General features: G+C 41.7%; 2 long non-coding RNA genes and 1 pseudogene across 2 annotated transcripts; 2 read left to right on the forward strand and 1 right to left on the reverse strand.

Annotated features, from left to right (window-relative positions):
* The first annotated feature begins 1337 nt into the window (after positions 1-1337).
* Positions 1338-8493, forward strand: LOC103646075 (uncharacterized). Its single transcript, XR_002267101.1, has 4 exons — positions 1338-1474; positions 2391-2492; positions 8044-8115; positions 8215-8493. It is a non-coding gene; the product is annotated as an uncharacterized lncRNA (long non-coding RNA).
* LOC103646074 (HVA22-like protein i) lies at positions 4246-5572 on the reverse strand (annotated as a pseudogene).
* Positions 8494-10534: 2041 nt separating the features above from the next.
* On the forward strand, positions 10535-11780 carry LOC103648452 (uncharacterized). Its single transcript, XR_002267102.1, has 3 exons — positions 10535-10683; positions 10826-11607; positions 11688-11780. It is a non-coding gene; the product is annotated as an uncharacterized lncRNA (long non-coding RNA).
* Positions 11781-17461: the final 5681 nt, after the last annotated feature.

The following is a 17461-nucleotide window of genomic DNA, read 5'->3' on the forward strand; positions in this document are numbered from 1 at the left end:
TCCGCTAATTGCGAGTGGAGTAAGCCAAATCTGTACCAAAGCTAGCTAGTTATTTTGAAAATACCAAATCTGTACCAAATCTGAAAGTACATGTAAACTCTGACAGCTCCACAACGCAACGCCCACCACCATCAGTTCCTGGGCTGGCCAACTCCTTTCCGCGCCTGAGTTTTGTGGCGCGTTGTGTTAATACGGGGTATCAACGATTCCAGCATGTGTAGAAGTGAATTTTTTTTCTTTAAAAAAAAGAAGAAAGAAGAAAGAAGAAAGAAGAAATTTTGTCCGGTAATGGGCCTAATGGACCTGCCTGGCTGCTACGCATGGGCCGACAAAGCCTAAAAAATCGGCATTTGTATCCACCCTTTATTTTTTTGACGTTAAAAGGAGAGAGGGTTACAAATTCCACACGCACGAGCTCATCACGTAGTCTTCGGTCATTGCAGGCGTATGAAAAAGTAGTTCGTATCGTATCTCTACTACTATGAAGACTGTAAGGGGGTAGGCTGCCACTCTGTTCTGCCCTCTCTCGTTCTGCCCTCCCTTGTTCAAATAATGCCCGCGCAGTAAAAAAAAAAACTACCGTGGCTCAAGATTCGAACCCAAGACGTCTCAAGCATAATGTGTTCAGCCTCCCACCCTCTCCCCAACCCGACTTGTGCTGGATTACATCCAATCTTGTGTTCTTGTATTTTTAGGATGTTCAGCAAACAAGTACTTTTAACCTAGGATTTCTCTCCTGAGCCACGCACGGTCTTCGTTTACCAGAGGATAGAACCACGGTCTTCGTTCTCCAGAGGGTAGAACGCAGCCTCCTCCATACCTCCACCGACGGCGGCCTCCTCCACCGGCCGGCGGCCTCCTCCACCGGCCGGCGGCCTCCTCCGCCTCTCCTCCTAGCCGGCGGCTTCCACAACCCTATCCCCCGTCCAGCGACTTCCATCGTCTCTCTCCCTAGCTGGCGGCTTGCACGGCCTTCACTGCCCATCCAACCACCCCGTGCCGTAGAACCAGTCACAATCGGAGCAACCGCTCACCCACGACCGCATTTCCCCTGGTCAGCGGATTCCCCCCACTCCCGCGCACCACTTCCACGACACAATCAGAGCAACCGTCCAGTTCCACTAAATCTGCACGACTTCCACTTCGCCTGGGACAGCACACAATCGATGAAGATAAATAGTGAGCATGTTCGAGGCATCACGCCTTCTCCTCTGTGTACGAGCTCGAGCACGCGTGTGTGCCAGAGCCGGAGTAGTTCCCTAGAGAGTGTGGACGACCGCGACGCGTCGGTAGGTCTGCTAACTCCTCCGATGTCTCTCCCTAACATCTACGTTCGTGAGTCTTGCTCAGTAAGCGCTATCTTTGTCAGGATATCCCTACCACGACTCCAAGGAAGACGAGGACTACGCGCGTGACGGAGAGCGAGGACGACTGCAAAGCCTCTCAACGTGCTGCCAGGTCCAGTGGAGTTCAGGTAACCACTGAAATCAGCACCTTCTTTCACTGCAACTCTAATGTTCAGTATCTATTGCATCTCTTTTCATTATAGTTCTATGGACTGCATGATTTATGGTAAACCCTAATTACATACTAATATAAAATAATGGTCTTTCAATGGGGGAAAAGAGCCGTAGAGGAATGGATTTGTCTTCTGTGTCTTGCCTAATTTCATACCAAAGCCTTTACCAGGTGCAGTAGCTGTTGTAGATGGACGACCTGTAGAAGTATTGCTTGCAGCTAGATTCAAATATGGGTCATATGCTAACCCTGTACTGTTTCTACTTTCTACATTTGATTGGCAATAAGTAATGTAGTCCGGTTGTCATACAAATCATGAAGTTACAGTCACTTATTGATAAGGCGATTGAACTGTGGGGTTTTAGCAGGGAGTTTGAAGTTCTATTTGGTGCCAAGCTCCTAAACTGAGAAGGCATAACAGGCACACAAGTAACTGTTATTTCTGTCCTCCAAGCTTAGATGTTCTAAGTTGTCCATGGTTAGGATAAACCAATATGTAAGCTCATAACCTGTGTTTGGGTTGGGATAGAAATTGGATCACTTCCAAATTAGTTCCTCCAAACATCCAACAACCTAGCATGGTCTATTTTTTGGATCTCTGTACATACATTGGATCCATTATGTTTTCTTGTTCCAAATTTCCTCGAATTAATTATGTGGATATTTTATTCTGGTTGATAATGCAGTTCATGTGCATGTTAGCATATAGTTCTCTGTGGGTCTTATTATTTAGTTGGCATTATGTTTTTTGGATCTCTGTACACACATTTAAATCAGTAGTATTTTGAGAAATCTTATTTACATTGTACTAAATATAATGTCTGATAAAATACATTGGTAGTACATGATGTTAGTTTAGTGTCACTTTTCAGAGTCAAGTTCAGTCATCTACCTCTGTTAAACTATCTGGATTTCACAAGAGAGTTATAGCCAATTCAAGCTACGCAGAGATTCCTGTACTGCTGGACACATAGGTAATCTATTTTTATACCTTGCCATTGCCATTGCAATAATTTTTCTATACAGCTTACCTGCCATAATTTATCTCTTATATAAGAAATGCTTTTTTTGCGACTAGAGTATCTTCTTTCATCTAAACAAACCATTCATCATAACATAAATTTGCACTATAAGTTATTGATAACCTGGTGTGTTTTTTATGCATGCCTCTGACAGGCATCATCTTTTAAGAATACAAGAAATACTCTTTATTTGTGAAATTATTGTTTTGCTTATTTTTGCCACTTTAATGTCAAGAAGGTCTGTCCTACGCCTAGCTCCACGTGCTGCTGTATTATATGCATACAATGAAAACTAAATAATAAGAAATATCTAGAAGATGTCCTCATATGGTTTATTAATTCGTCTTTATTGAATATTTGAATGTCTTGTTCTACTACCAATGTTTGAACATGTCTTGTTATGTCATGATTCATTACCAACTTGTAAAATTGTAATTTGACATAATCTTTGCTTAGTGCATGTTCATTATTTTTTTACTATTAATCAGTAAATGGTAGATAATTAAGCACATGCATTGTGTTGAAGACAAATTTAAAATTCAAATTCAAATTAATATATGGACATAAGTTAAGTAATGTAATGTCAAACTTGTGTGTGTTGGGGTATTTATTGGGGTATAAAGTTTATATACATGCATGCTTCCGGTATATAGAGGTTGATGCTAATTTTTTAGATAAAATGATAGTTGAAAGGATGAGCTGGTAGTATGCTTTTTGTACAGTGTACTTGCACCTGTCCAAAATTTTCTCTCACCCGCTTCTCTTCATGCTTCTTTCTGGGTCTACAGTTCAACATAAAGAGAAACACCCTTAAGTGAGAGTACTTGTTATAGTTCGGTCTCTTTTTCTGACGCTCCTTTTAGTGCTTTCCTTTGAGTTTCATTCCTGCTCGTTCATCCACACAAGATGAGTAAACTGTGGAACATCTCATGTTCATGAAAATGATCTCTACCAATACCTTCCGCTTCAACGTCACCATCCAGAATTGTAATCTTTGAATCATTGCTTCATTTGCTTGTCACATCCACCCATGATCTTGAAGACATACTCCTTTACCTCCCACAACAAATTAACATGGCAAATCTATATTTTACATAAGAAATCAGCAACCTGCTCATTAATAAGAAAATCTTGTAATTTCATTATGATGTAGGAAAACCTATTTGTTTGCTGCTAAATTCTGAGACCTTTAAATTGATAAAGGGACTTTGTTTGCTGCTAAGTTCTGTGATTTATTTATTTACCTATTTCTCATTATATTCAGTCATATTAATAAAATACAACGATATATTTCAAATTCCTCTTGACCTAAAATGTTTCGACTTATACTCGGTGAGTGCCCGTGCGTTGCAACGGCGTAAAAATTATTCGATAAATGTTAGTACACAACAATTACTTGGAAACGAACAAGAAAAGATTCTACCATGCTCTAATTAACTTGACTAAGTTTTAGTATCGCATATTTTATTTCAGAGGGCCTTCCAATGATTATAGGAAAAGCTTCTGCCAGACTAACTGCAGTGTATACCAGAGACTCAAACAGATACATGTACACAGAGAATGATAGAAAAACAGCTGTTCTTGTTTCCCTGCCGGCTACAAATTGCGGCTAGATGTGACATCCTGAAGATACTCAAGGAGTGACCAGATTGAAGTGTATGATGTTGCAATTACATGCATTCGTTGCCCGTGCCGCTAACCTATATTCACATGCGTAGGGAAAGTGTTACTTACAACTTAAATCACAAGAAAAGGGCACTAAGAAAGCACAGAAACAAGATAATCAACTGTGTCACAAAGAACCAATTCAAGAGCACATCTCCATTCCACCAAACAACATGACAGCCTAAAACCCCCAAAAAATAAAAAGATCAACACAATGTGCAGGGAAAGGAAAAACAATGGCCTGCAGCTAATTCCCAACAGGAACTTCGGTGGTCGTGCGCCTCCTTAGCTTGGCGCGCGTCACACGGATCATCTCCTCAATCGGCGTCTCTTCTTCCAGCGCAGGGTCAAGCTCTTCTGCGCCCTCTGGGGCGTCACCACTGGCCTCATCGATGGCCATCTTGTCCACCCCTTCGACTCCAGGGAGTGATCGAGCGCTAGGCTCGGGTTTTGGTGAATCAGCACCTGTGGTTGGAGTTTGAACTGGGTCAGCAGTAGGTTTGACCTCGCCTTTCTTTGGGCTACCACCAGGTTTTGGTGCGGATGCAGCTATCGGAGGCTTTGTGGATGCCACTGAACCAGATCTCGCTGATGTTTGACGCTTGATCTTGGGTGAAGATTGAACGGGTTTAGTCTCCTGAGATTGTTGTGCCATTGCTGCTTGCCGAGCAGCAATAGATGATGCTCTGCGCATAACAGGTGCTGCTTGGTTTTGTGGTTGCGCCTGCTGCACCTGCACTTGTGGTTGCTGTTGTTGTGGCGGCTGCTGTGATTCTTGGAAGACATCAAAGCATGATTTTAACATGGGTAACAAGATAAACACTGTCAGATCAGTTAAACCAGAGCACACATTTATGTACTACATTCCTTCCTATGGCATCATGACCAATATTGGATCAGAGAAGAACAGTAAAAAACAGTTTGAGCATCTGAGTAAACATGATGAACATTGAACAACAAATGATTCCATGGATTTTTTTGGCAAAAAAGAGAGTAATAGTGCATTTGATCCACACCTGATGAAGGTGTTGCCTTGATTTTTGAGAAGGTGACTGGGCAACAACATATTTTAAGACGTCAAAGAAAGTACTTTGTCTTGCCGAAGCAGCCTTCTAAAAATAAAGCACAACCGTGTCGGTGGCTCGAGCTCTCAGCTCAAGGAGATTCTGGTCGATTTCATTCTCATGCTGAGAAATATATGGTTTAAAGAAAGTTCCATAAACATACGTAGTTCCCTGTAATGAAAGCACACATCAGCCTGTTGCCAAAAACTAAACTATGAGATAGAAAAGCAAAGGACAATCTAAATACCTTTGTCTTAGGGTACCACAAGTATACAAAGAACATCAGCTTTGCTTCCGAGTAAAACGGAAACCTCCAACATGCATGTCATTGTCGTCCATCTTCACAACCATACGAAAATTGAGAGGCCTTGGCAACCAGTCCAGAACTAACAACAGTGGTCTGCGAGAGTTACTGTTGCACGAGACAGATCCACTATCATTGCCATTAACTCCAATTACCAGTATCACATATTAAAATTAGAATTACTGCACAAAAGGTCAATGCATTCAACTGCACAAAAGGTATAATTTAGGTAGACTTGCCGAGATAGCATGATATGAAAACCTGTATTTTTTCCCTAGAGGAACTTACTTGACCATTAATGATTGCTGATAGATAAGGTAATCAAAAACATCAGTGCAATACCGCCATGCATTGGCGTTGCCATACTTCCTCTAACACTCATCATAGAAACCATACACCTAAGGATAAGTCACATTATTATTAGTATGCCAGCATGGTAAGCTAAGACATGTCAAGTGTTTTCAGCCATTTGTGGTACAGTATGGATACAAACATGCAATGTAAATTGAGAGTTAAAAGAGATAGCCATATAGAGTCATAACCAGGGGGAAATAACAAGAACAATGTTGACAGATAGTTTAACAGGCACTGGCTAAAGAAAACCTAAGCATAACACACAGGCCGATTACCAAATAATATTATCTTGAGAATCATAAGACTTCAATAACCATATGTGTACATTGCATTCCTATTCACAATTCTGATGTGCATCACTAAGCCAAGATTAAATCACAGATATAGTATCAGTAAGAGCACTGTTTCCCCTAGAATAAAATCAACATGTATTGGATTTGTTTCATGCTACTAAAAAATTAAATATCATGCTTCCCACAGATGGCCAAAAGTGCTTTAAGAGGGCACAGTGGAGGGTAACCAGATGAATACAACACCTTTTGAGCTCACAAGTAAAGAGCAGAACAAAGAATCATGGAGACATATATTGGACTCAGCCACTCAGGGCATTTAGTTGCAACCGAAGTGGCCTAAATCAGAAAAACTATGAACTGTACATAATTAATGGTTTTTCACATACAAGAATATACCTGTATCAACTGCCTACTTTCATGATTTCCACGCAGAAGGGTTATGTGTGCAGGATACCTAATGACAATTGGAACATCCATCAGCAAGAATTAGCCATAGATGGTGACAATTCTTGGACAAATTCTTGATGGAAACTATAGTAACGATGAGAACTAAGAGAATCAAAACTATCTCATCAGTGCATTGGTTCATTGGGAAAATGTATGAGAATGGATGTTCCACACTTGCGGTTCATGCTGCCTAAAAAGGGTAGGAAATTTCTGTTTCTATGTTAGAACATAGTAAACTCATTCAGCTACCACATATGTTGGGTGGACAGTGCCAACCATGGTTAAACATATTCAGATCAACTCCAGGATATCATCTGTATTTCTCAGAAATCAAAACATCATACATTATTTAAGTTTTCACTGCATGGTAAACTTAAAGATAATTTGATCCGCATAGCAGCCAATAATTAAGGAAATGTATTATGAAAAAGTGAGTCAACACTCAACAAGGCACGAAAGGATATGGATAGTCAATTGGCAATCAACCAATACAAGTCATTTAGCATAATTCTATTTAAATAAGCTACTATGGTTAATTATGTAGCAGCAACCATTTTCCTAAAACAAGGTTGTGTTATAATAAAAACGATTGTGCATCAAACATTAAGGAGGTTCTATTGCACTAACAAGACGAAACAGTGAAGCAGCTATTACAATAGAAGCTAGGCAAAAGAAACATTGCAACAATCAAAACACTGGCATAATATCCACATGGGTGAGGGATAGATAGACATGGAAAAAAGAACATGATACCTAGCAGCTCGTATGTTTGGGCTAATAGATGTAGATGTAGAGGCAAAGGTAGTGCTCTGCTCATCCCTGTGTGCCCAACTCTTGCTGTTGTGCGCCACGAACATCCTCCTGAGCCCATGCATCATGGCCACCATCCTAGAGGCCTGCCGTCGAGAGCTCCTAGACGCGCTGAGCAACGCACCACCGCTGAGCCAGTTTTTGTCCATGCCCACCCTCCCCGCCCCCTCAGTGTGTTGGCGGCCACGAATCGATGGCAGAGGATCTGGAGGTCGACTGCGGTACGGGGGCCGCGATTGAGATCGAGAGCTAGGGGAGAAGAAATAGGGGCAGTGGGGAGTTCAGGCAGGGGAAATCGGTGGCGTGCACGCAGGCATCTGGGTGGTGGGGTCAGGACCTCCTGGCAGGACAGATCGGCGGTGATATCGTGCGGGAGGGTGTAGGGGGCGCGGAACTCCAGCCACGGCGTGCGGCAATCTCAGGGGCGGGGGCGGGGGCGTGGGGAGGGGCGGTCGCGGAGGGGTGGTGAAGGGCGCGCGGATGGGGCGAGGGTAGGCGGGGGCACGGTAGTGTGGACGCTGACGTTACTAACTTAATAGAGTAGTATAGATATATTATAACAATAGGATGCTTGGAAACCTCGGACCACAGCACCGTTCATTTCAACCCAGATCATCACACTACATACCACTTGAAGAGTGAGTGGTTCTTATAATATAGTTATAAATTATAGCTAAAATTAAGGTGATAATAATTTAAAATGAACATGTACTTACAAATCATGTTCTAAATTGCAGCTATTCGACGTTCGTTGATTCAAATTCCAAGGCGTCGTTTCATCGACAGATTTCTTGAGAACAGATGGGCACATTTCGCAACTGTGATATCGGATTGAGACATGTGTTCTAGCTTGTTATAGTAGATACTTTGTTAGTTATGTATTAGATGAAACTTAGTAATAATGATTTGTGCTCTATTTGTATTAGTCGTGTGTCTGGTCTTAATGGTGACTGCTTTGTATAAAACTATGTGACATCTCTGTGAGCTAATAAATAAGTTCACCATCATTAGTTTTCTTACAAGTGTTACCAATTACTTCCTTTGCGGTGGTGTGTTCTATTGGATTCTTGTCACGAGGTCAAACAGAAGCCTTCTCTCTGGCTTTGCCCATGTTGCGATTTTATTGCATTTCCTTGCATGTCGATCAAAGACATGAGGGCCAACAGTGCAACCAGTCAAGTACCATGACTTGCAAATGAGCTCCAGTCAGCAACTATGATACTAGCTTATAGAATTACCTCACGCTCTCAAATATAAATAATTATTGGATGTCGACACATTGTAGACAAAACCTGAATGGAAAAATGTTATGTTATATACAAATAATACCTACAATATAAACGCATAATGCAAATAATAATACCTTAAGAATGATGCATGAGCTTGTCTATTGTCCATGGATATAAACAGGTAAATAAACGATGATTGCACATATTTAGCACCAGGAATTCTGAATACCTACCCTAGAAACCAGGCCTCCTAATCTTTTTGCAGTAGCTAAAGAATATGAATAGGTACATATTTCATGCACTACCTGCTGTGCACTTCTATAATTTAGAGCAATTGAAGATTCTAATCCTTAAATAGAGTCAGTTCTCGATTCATAAGTGGCATATCTGTTGGTTTTATTTACCACACTGCCCACCACCTTTAAGCCCAGTTAAACAGGTTCGTAATCATTTCAGAAATTTTGTGTTAATTGTATGTGCTATTAATATATTTCATTTAATTTGGTAACTCTGCACTCTAAAGTATATATGCTTCAACAAACGCAGTACTTCAACACACCTAGGGATTCTCTAAGAAGTCACAATTGTCATAAATAGCAAACAACCTACCATCCTCACATGTTTTCTGCTGAATTCATTGGTGACCCACCACTCTCACCTAAAAGACGGTGGCCTCTAAGAACGCCGACGAACTCCCATCCATGGTGGCATCCATCCTCACATGTTTTCTGCTGAATTCATTGGTGACCCACCACTCTCACCTAAAAGACGGTGCCCTCTAAGAACACTGATGAACTCCCATCCATGGCGGCATCCATCGGCCGGTGAGGTTCAAACCAGTGGAGTGAGAAGGAACAAAGGAAGAGGGAAGGGGCTTAAGAACCCATGGGATCTCTTCTCCTCGACTTATGTCATGGTGAGGACAACAGGGGATAATGTTTGGAGGCGACGTCACACCATGGCAGTGATGGTGACGGGCTGTCCTTAATCGACGCTAAGCGCACGAATTGAGTGGAGTTTTTTTGTCGTGTCTTGTTATTATCCGGTCTAAGTCTGAATATAACTAATATTTTTCTACACAGGTTTGGTGTCTAACTGAAAGACGTATATGGATCCATTCAGAAATAATGATGTCCGTCCTCCATTAAGAGAACTATCTAACAATACCCTTGAAGGTATACCTACTAATAAAATGCCTTATGTGACCTCTCAACAAGGTTTTAAAATGGGAAAAAATAATGGTTTAGGAGGACGTGCTAATGCAATGCAACGTAAGAGGGAAAGAGAAAGAGCACGATATGCAGCAATGAGTGATGAAAAAAAACGAACTAAAGAAGCGTCGTGAGTCACGCACAAAAGAAAACCTTGAGCACCATAAACACTCAAACGGTATGTTAGCTATACCTGTGCATCACTAATCTTTATAGTAATGTTGTTCTTATGTGTTGTCGGGTTACTTTATGTAGATGAATGTCCAGATATGTCTATAAGCGACGGAAGCATCATTGATTGTACTATACCGTGTGATACCACTCCAGGTAATTACATTTCTCTGATATGTTAATGAACAACAAAGATTAATAATGGAAATGTATATGACGTGTTAGGAGGACGTGATGATGCAAGACAACGTAAGAGGGAAAGAGAAAGAGTACGATATGCTACGATGAGTGCTGAAAAGAAAAATGAATTGAAGAAGCGTCGTGAGTCACGAAAAAAGGGAAATGTTATGCACCATGAGTATTCAAAAGGTATATTAACTATGCTCGTCTGTCACTCATCTTTAAAGTAATAATTTTCTTATGTTCTCTCGGGTTTACTTTGTAGTTTGCAACATCCCTGCAAACAAGGACAACAATAATCATCAAAACAATGAAATTGAGGATGTTGATGATGATTCTTATCAGTTGCATAAGAATAACTCATTTGAGGTGCATAGAAGACTTGGCAGTGAAAAACTTTCCACACATTTGTCAGGTGCTGGTTGAGATGATGTTTTATTTAGAAGTAGTTAGATTTATTATGTTTCATAATCATTGTTGATATAAATATCTACTAAAAATCTGTTATAATGACTGTTATTGCAACTATCTACTAAATCAATGTTTACATTGTGTAGATGAATGTCCACAGGTGTTTGTAAGCGACAGAAGCATCAAAAATCCGACTGTACATTGTGATAACACTTTAGGTAATTACATTTATCTGTTATGTTATTTCACTATATCATGTTGTTACACTCTAGATAACATGCACCATTAGTTGGTTGAGCTCTCATCATTCAACCTATATGTACACCTAAGACCTTTGCTATTTTCAACTTTAAAGTCGCATTGGGTCAGACGAGTCATCAACATGATTCCAATCAAAGTTCAGAAGTTTTAGATCCAAGGGAATGTAAGAGAATACGAGAAAGAACTCGATTTGCAACTCAAACAAAAGAACAAAGGGCATTGCGTAATAGGGAATCATGTAATAAGATGGCAAGGAAAAACTATAAAAGAAGACAACGAGAAATTAAACTCCAGGACTTAATCGGCATTGAGGACCCGAAGTTTACCCCGGAGCTTGTGTGGAGTTCAACAGATGCTGAAGCGCCTCATGGGTCTCTATGTAGCTCCGAAGGCATGTCTATCCCTGAGTTAAGTCCAACACCTTTCGTTCCTAATCCATCACAGACTGAGGATGTCGAGAAAGACAGTATGACAGAGTCTCCTAGACGACAAAGACATAAACGTCATGTGTCGTCCGGCCAAAGACAGACCCTGGTGTCTCGTCAAAATCAGAAATTTCATTTAGCCATTGGAACAAACTTCGCTACTGCAACTAGGGATCGTGTAATGGAGAATGATGTGGATAATGAAATTGATCATCAGACTGTTTCAGAGATCGACAACAATGGTAATTACTAATTCATCCTTAATTAATTTGACACATTAATTATAGTGGTAAACTGACTTAACACAACTTTCCATCAATAGAAAGTACCGGTCTATGTCCATTCCCTCACACGGAGAGTAACAATATGACTGAAGGAGCAGACATTGGGATGCAACACCAGGCAGCCCCGACTGTCACTACCAATGGTAATTACAAGCCCATTCCACTATTAATTCCCTAAATATTCTTAGTGGCTAAATTCATGTGCAACAACAGATGATGTTGAAGATGTGCTCTTTACAGAGGATGATGATGAAGCTGTACTTTTTGAAGATGACGAAGACGAAGGATACCTATTCGCTGGGCAAGGTACTTGCGTAATGTTTTTAATATAGACTTTGAACGTTTCTAGGCCTGTACGTCTTATCCATTGTTCTTCGAACACAAATTTAGATGGTGAATCTGGTGAGGATATCGATATTGATGAAACACAAGATGCCTTTACTGTTATCCCTGACGTACCTGACCCGTACGACAAGGTGTATAGTAACATACCTGAAGAAACATATTTGTTGAACACTGTTGCTGATTGTGACTACTGTAAGGCAAAGAAGTTTCAATATGAACCACCTGGATTTTGTTGTCGTAATGGACAGATTGATCTAGCCCCATTCGAGACACCATCTCAGCTTAGGAGGCTGTGGGAGTGTGCAGATGCCGATGCGAGGCACTTCCGTGATAACATTCGATTTTTTAACGGCCATTTCTCGTTCACTTCTCTATACTGTTGCCTTGACAATATGACTACTAATATGGATCGTGGTATCTACACGTTCCGTGCACATGGCATGATGTACCACAACGTAAGGTCGTTTGGTAGGGAAGCTGGGGCGGAACAGAAGCACCTTGAGCTTTACTTCTACGATGATGATCCCAGCCTCGAGCATAGATATCGTAAATGTCGTCAAGAGCAACTTGATAAAGACAAGGCAGTTATTAAACAGTTAGTTGAGATACTTAAGGGAAACCCATACTCTGAGCACCTTAGGAGTATGGGGCACGTTGATAACATTGAAGACTACCATATTGCCTTGAACCTTGATCAAACATTGAACCAAAAGTTATATAATGCACCCATCACTTCGGAGGTCGCTGCAGTTTGGATTGAGGGGAGTGAACGTCGAGGTCAATTCAATAATAGTGTTATGCTGCATGGGAAGGATAGGTCAAGCCATGGCATCCGTTCATATCATGGATGCTATGATGCACTATCATACCCATTGTTCTTTCCCAAAGGTGAACTTGGATGGCATGCAAATATTCCGAAGTCCAATGTTTCCATGGATGAAGTAGAGGCGTATCGTGACCAACACAGGACAAGGGATGCAAATGATGACGATACAGGTTAGTTGTTTCTTTGTGAGTCTTATATAATCCTTTGTTCAGTATGTTTTTAGCAACACTAATTACTACAACTTGCATCTTGCAGAACGACCCAGCCATCTATGTGTGTCTGTACGTGACTATTACTGCTACCGATTCCAAATTCGCCCAGGTATATTCAATCCAATACTTCATGGGAAGCGTCTTTTCCAACAGTTCGCTGTCGACAGCTACATCAAGGTTGAGAGCTCTCGTTTGGATTTCATACGTAGAAACCAAGACAGATTAAGGGCAGATCTATAAAAGGGTTTGGTAGATAGCTTACATGAAGGCGAGAACAGAGCAGACAAAATTGGAAAGCGAACTGTGTTGTCTACATCATTTATCGGTGGTCCTCGTGACATGAGACGCCGGTATATGGATGCTATGGCCCTTGTGCGGAAGTTTGGGAAACCAGACATATTCCTTACTATGACGTGCAACCCCAATTGGGATGAAATAACAAGGGAGCTTCATCCTATGCAGTCGCCACAGGATCGTCCAGACCTCGTTGTTCGCATATTCCATGCGAAACTAGAGGAATTGAAGAAGAGATTGACTAAGCAACATATTCTTGGAAAGATCCGTGCTTATGTCTATGTCGTGGAGTTCCAGAAGCGAGGTTTGCCCCATGCCCATTTTCTACTCATCATGCAGAGAAAGTACAAGCTAACATGTCCTGAGCAGTATGATCTACTGATCTCCGCTGAGATCCCTAATAAGAAGAAGTACCCGCAGTTGTACAAGATGGTTATCAAGCATATGATGCATGGACCGTGTGGGTTGTTAAATCCTAAATGCCCATGCACTAAGGGTCGTGCTTCATGCAAACACCATTATCCTAGAGCTTTTAGCAATGCAACGTCTCAAGGAAAGGATTCATATCCTATTTATAGGCGTCGTGATGATGGACGTAAGGAAACGGTTCGATGTTGTGAATTGGACAACAGATGGGTCATCCCTTACAACCCTTACCTCCTCCGGCTCTTCAACTGTCACATCAATGTTGAGGCGTGCGGGAGCATCAAGGCTGTCAAATACTTGTTCAAATACATATACAAAGGCCATGATCGTGTGTCTGTGGCTGTGACAGATGCAAACAAGGCTGATGGTGACGTTGATGAGATCAAGCAGTATAGAGATGCTAGGTGGGTGACCCCTCCAGAAGCCCTCTGGAGGATATTCAGCTTTGATCTAAGTCAAAACTCTCCACCAGTGATGCAACTGCAGCTCCATCTTGAAAACATGCACATGGTGTCATTTCACGAGCGTGCTAAAGTAAATCATGTTGTCCAACGTCCAGGTGCCGATAGGTCAATGCTTACGGCATATTTTGAGGCAAATAGGCTACACGAGGAGGCTCGGGGCATCCTTTACCGTGATTTTCCTGAGTGGTACACTTTGCAACAGGGAAAAGTGTGGCAAAGGAGGAAACGAAACACGGGTGGACAGGTTGGTAGAATAGTCACTGCTCATCCAGCTGAGGGGGAGCGCTTTTATCTTCGACTTCTCTTAAACCATGTGACAGGTGCTACCTCCTATGCGGATCTAAGGACAGTAGATGGTGACACACTACCATCTTTTCGTGAGGCAGCACAAAGGAGGGGATTGCTTGAAGCAGACAACACAATAGATGAGTGTCTCAACGAAGCCGCTATTTACCAAATGCCATCAGCACTACGAAGGTTGTTTGCAACAATACTGGTATACTGCGAGCCGAACGATGTGGCAGAATTATGGCAGAGACACCTTGACTCAATGTCAGAGGACTATCATCGTAGTACTCAAAGCAAAACCCATGTGCAGCAGATGGTCTTGATTGACATTAGAAACATTTTGCAGTCAATGGGTAAAGACATAAATACATTCCCTCTCCCTGCTATCATCGACATATATGACGATTCACATGGTACTGATAGAGAGATTTACGAGGAGGAATGTATCGAGCCGACGACAGAAGACGTTGCTATGAAAGAAACCCTAAACGAGGAGCAGAGGTCTGCCTATGATAAGATCTTATCTGTCGTTGACACCAATAACGGTGGAGTGTTCTTTGTGGATGGGCCTGGTGGGACTGGAAAGACCTATCTGTATAAGGCACTGCTTGCGGCACTACGCAGTCAGGACAAGATTGCAGTTGCAACAGCTACATCTGGTGTTGCAGCTTCCATATTGCCTGGGGGGAGGACTGCCCATTCGCGTTTCAAGATACCACTTACTATTGATGATGGTGCTATATGTAGCTTCACAAAACAAAGCGGGACGGCAAAGTTGCTACAAAAAGCATCGCTCATTATCTGGGACGAGGCATCAATGACTAAGAGACAAGCAATTGAGGCGCTAGACAATAGCATGCGTGATATAATGGGACGACCTGGGCTGCCCTTTGGTGGGAAGACTGTTGTGTTCGGGGGTGATTTCAGACAAGTACTCCCTGTTGTGCGCAAGGGGTCAAGGGCTCAGATAGTTGCTGCCTCTCTACGGAGTTCTTACCTCTGGGAATCCATGTGCCACCTAAAGCTTGTTCAAAACATGAGGGCACAGAGTGACCCATGGTTTGCAGAATATTTGTTGCGCGTCGGTGGGGGAACTGAGGAAGCGAACAACGATGGTGATGTTCGTCTTCCAGATGAGGTATGTGTGCCATATACTGGTAATGACCACGACCTTGATAGATTGATAGATGACATTTACCCCAATCTAAATGAAAATATGTCTAACACAAGCTACATCACTTCAAGAGCAATATTGTCTACACGGAATGACTGGGTGGATATGATAAATATGAGGATGATCGATCGTTTCCAAGGGGAGCAGATGATGTACCATAGTTTTGACACCGCAGTGGATGATCCTAATAACTATTACCCATCAGAGTTTCTAAACACGTTGACTCCTAATGGACTACCCCCACATGTTCTGAAGCTCAAAGTTGGATGCCCAATCATGTTGCTTAGGAATATAGACCCTGCTAATGGACTTTGCAACGGCACGAGGTTGGTGGTTCGTGGTTTCCAAAAAAACAGTATTGATGCTGAAATTGTCCTTGGCCAGCATGCTGGAATGCGAATTTTCTTGCCTCGTATACCCCTGTGCCCCTCTGATGATGAGATGTTCCCTTTCCAGTTTAAAAGGAAGCAGTTTCCGATAAGACTAAGTTTTGCCATGACGGTTAACAAGGCCCAAGGCCAGACGATTCCTAATGTTGGTGTGTACTTGCCGGAACCAGTGTTCTCTCATGGCCAGCTTTATGTTGCTCTATCAAGGGCCACCGCTCGATCGAAAGTGAAGATACTTGCCATTCCAGTCACCGATGAGAAGAAAAAGAAGAAGGGGGTTGAAAGGAATTCAGCGATAAATGGCGCAACATACACAAAGAATATCGTTTATAAGGAGGTCCTTACGCCGTAGCTGACATTGACGAATGCATGGCGATTAACAACTTGTAATGCACTTAATTATTTTGGTTTTTAGGTGAAGATGTATTTTTGCCTTTTATTTATCTATTTTGGCTCCTTTTTTAGCTTCCTATTGTTTAGTGGTCATTTGGTTGATACAACAAAGAAAGCAGATGAGCATTGAATAGATGTTATCGGTCTCTTTTCATTATGTTTCATGTATTGTTTAGTAAATAGTCTTGGGTCTTTGGACCCAAATTAACTAGATATAGATAACTGCATTTCACTTAAATAGAAGAACAATGTTCGGTATGCAAATCTCGTTTATAAGGAGGTCCTTACCCCCGCACGTTCTGAAGATATGGAGGGACATCACGACTCCAGGTTAGTTTTTTACTACTGCTAATTAAGATGCTAAAATTGTAATGCTGCTTATGATATACACTAGAGATGCTTAATTCAGTAGGATATCTCTCATTTTTGTAATAATGCTAGATTTATTTTTGTAATACTGCGCCCGTCCCACCGCAAGGGGGTAAGCCAACTTCCAGATTTTTTTAGGGTCATCATGTTGATATCGCGGCTGTTAGTACTTGTTGGATTAGGTGTTAGTTTTGACCATAGCCAAGCTTTTGATTCATCATAATCTGATCCCATTACCAATTTCTCTTCCTATGTGTACAGGTTCACCCTTCAACCAATGCTCCTGGAAATGGTCTAAACTTCCATTTTGGACATTTGTAGCGGTTGGGCAATATATGTAGTTATCACAGGAATTCTCCCTGCAAGATGATTTCCATGATATACCATCATCCATGTCACCGGATTCAGTGAAGCAGGGACATTTTGATCCTTCTATCTTCACCTCCATTTCATTATTGAGCGCTGAATCAGCTTTCTCCAGTAATTCAGCAATAAACTTCTCTTTAAACAAGCACTTCAGTTCAAGGAGAGCTCCCACAACCACAAATGCATTTGGTGGGCAAGGTATGGTTCCATCTTTATTCACACTCCACTGTCTCAAGCTAGAAGTGATGTTTTCACCAGGAACTACA

This window comes from Zea mays, chromosome 2 (genome assembly GCF_902167145.1).
Source record: "Zea mays cultivar B73 chromosome 2, Zm-B73-REFERENCE-NAM-5.0, whole genome shotgun sequence".
NCBI lineage: Eukaryota > Viridiplantae > Streptophyta > Magnoliopsida > Poales > Poaceae > Zea > Zea mays.